Below are 2,783 nucleotides of genomic sequence, written 5' to 3' on the forward strand. Positions count from 1 at the left end.
TCCAAGTAAGAGATTTTACTTTGTCTGAATGCCAGAAAGCATACAAAAAAACAATTATCAAAGGCATAAAATTCATCTTTATATCCATCTAGAAGCACTGAGTAGCAGTATCCACTGTTCAGTGTCATTCTGTGTACTCTTACCAGCTCTCTAATTAGAAATATATTACTTTTTTTTTTTTCTTACAATTTCTGTCAATACAAGTCCTGAAAGTAGGTTGTATTTTTCTCTTCCAGTGAGAAGCTGGAAGAAGCAAGTATATAAAAAATACTGTTACTTCCTTACATTTATATTTTGTACAACCCAGCATTGATTTGCTCCTTATTTAAGCAACATTTTCTTGATAAATTAAAAAAGCAGCAATAGCCATTACTGCAGGCTATATACAGCCTCTAATATCACTTAAGCATATTACAGAATATAATATCTGGTACTTAACGACTAACTTGCATATGAAAGCTCACATAATGTCTCATAAAACCCTTAAAATGGCTTCAGTTTAAGAGTCTCTTTAAAAAAAAAAACACCTTCAGGGAATATTGTAAATGAAGTAGCACTCCAGCCTTGGAAAAAAAATTCACACACTTGCAGAAATTTTTAATATAAATTGAACACATTAAAAATTAATTTTGCATGACCATTTCGCATTGCGGTGCCAATGCATAGTTAAGATAAGGCCTTAACTCTTCTTTGTTTAAAGTAACATGGAAGCTCTTTGCTTTCTTTCTTTGCTTTCATCTGAACATAATTATTATTTTCATTAATCAGAAAATGGACCCCCATTTTCCTATTCTGACAGCCTCAGCTGGAGTTGAAGGAAACCCTACCTGAGTCACCAGGGTAACTTAACCATAAACTTCTAGGAAACTCATTAGAGAAAGGTGTGAGCTGACAATTAACTAAGGCGGTTTCCATCATCCTTCCCTTTTTTAAACTGAAGGGCTTCAGAGAAAAGCTTACTCATCAGAAAAGTAGCTTTGCTCTGAGAAGGAGACCTGCCCCGGCTATGACTCTCCTCCTCTCTCATCCCTGATTTGTCTCTTCTCACTTGCTTTCAACTGGATCAGCTGTCTCCTTCAAGATTTGTGTGGCTTTTAGCACTAGCCTTAGAGAAGTAACACAACGTACATTTTCTGTTATGGTATTATTCTTTGGTGGAAATAAAAANTTCAACTGGATCAGCTGTCTCCTTCAAGATTTGTGTGGCTTTTAGCACTAGCCTTAGAGAAGAAGTAACACAACGTACATTTTCTGTTATGGTATTATTCTTTGGTGGAAATAAAAGGGGGCAAAAATAACAACCAATTGAACTTTTTTGTATATGTGCAGATTCTTTTTTATTAGTCTCGTGGCCACAGTTTTACAACAACAAAATTCCCAAAGTGGGCATCAGTTGCAATAAGACATTGACGAATGTCTTTCTCCTTGGAGAGCTGGCGTTGCTTGGATCTGACACGCTGTTGTTTTCTGTGGTTCTGACACGAGCAGCTAGCGCATGATGCCAGTAGGAGCTTACAGGGAGTCACGGGGTGATTCACAGATTACATCTCAAGTGATCAATTTTAAAAAGGTGGGGAAGGAGCTGACCTAAGAAAGTGCCCCAGACCTTGGGTCAAAGGTGCTATATAAATCTAGCAAACAAACAAAGAAATAAACCAAGAGCACACTTTCATTGTTCAAATCAGAGGTTTTACTATGCAAATCTTAAAAGCTGCAAATAAAATGAGAAGTCTCAGGCTTAGTTCAGAATCTATTGTTTATCTTACTGGGGCAAAGATAGGGAGTTTTAGGTCAGGGGACAAGTTTAAGAAGACTATTTTCTTAGCTATCTTAGGCTTCCATAAGACCAGATGAAATAGTACAAAATGTATTCGCTAGTTCTCCTAATTCTTGCACTCCATGTTAATACAACTTAAGGTACACAAAAACACAGACTCCAAAGCCCTTGAGAAGAGATGCATAGCTGACTGCCAAAAGAGGTATTAGACTATGGTGGTATCTTATCTTGAAAAAAGTTGTTCAAACTGTGAAAACATAGTGAAGCCAATCTGTCTGCAAGAATTGGAAAGAATTGTCCAACTGCTTACAGAAACATACATACCATTGAACATACTCATCTAACACAGTAATCATGTTACCCACCAAGCATCAGGTACAGTGGACCGGTTTCCACAAACCCAGTCTGCTTTTTCATTGAAATGTTTCCAATCAGACAGATTTTCAACCATAGGTTTACAGCAAAGCAAGTAACAATCCCTTGCACTGTAACTTCTTTTATGTGAGTCCAGTATGTTTCTTTCTTTCTTTTTTTTTTTTTAAGGGGAAAGTTGTAACGAGGATAAAGACTAGCAATAACTAGACATTTATAGTCATGGGTGGACAGAGAGTAATGCAGGATCGCCAAAATGTTCCAAATTTATATGTGTGCAAAAGCAAGCAAAAGAATCTACAGAGAAGTATCCTCCTTTCAGGTTTTAGTAATTCTTAAAAAAAAAAAAATTAGCCATGTAAAATCATTCTCTCTCTCTCTCTCTCACACACACACACACACACACACACACACACACGCATGCATGTAGTCAGTGGTGATCCATGTAAGTGCAAACTTAAAAATAGTCATGTAATATTATTTCCACATCTTCCGAGGATATCTGTTAATAATCAGCTGGTACTGAAATGTTCAGCTGATAGTGAAAGCAATAGAGATACAAGCATCTACATGATTAAAAGACAGGTAATTTTTTTACCAAATTATTACTTATTTTATACTATAGAACCCACAG

This window comes from Galeopterus variegatus, unplaced genomic scaffold (genome assembly GCF_000696425.1).
Source record: "Galeopterus variegatus unplaced genomic scaffold, G_variegatus-3.0.2 Scaffold957, whole genome shotgun sequence".
NCBI classification, from domain to species: domain Eukaryota; kingdom Metazoa; phylum Chordata; class Mammalia; order Dermoptera; family Cynocephalidae; genus Galeopterus; species Galeopterus variegatus.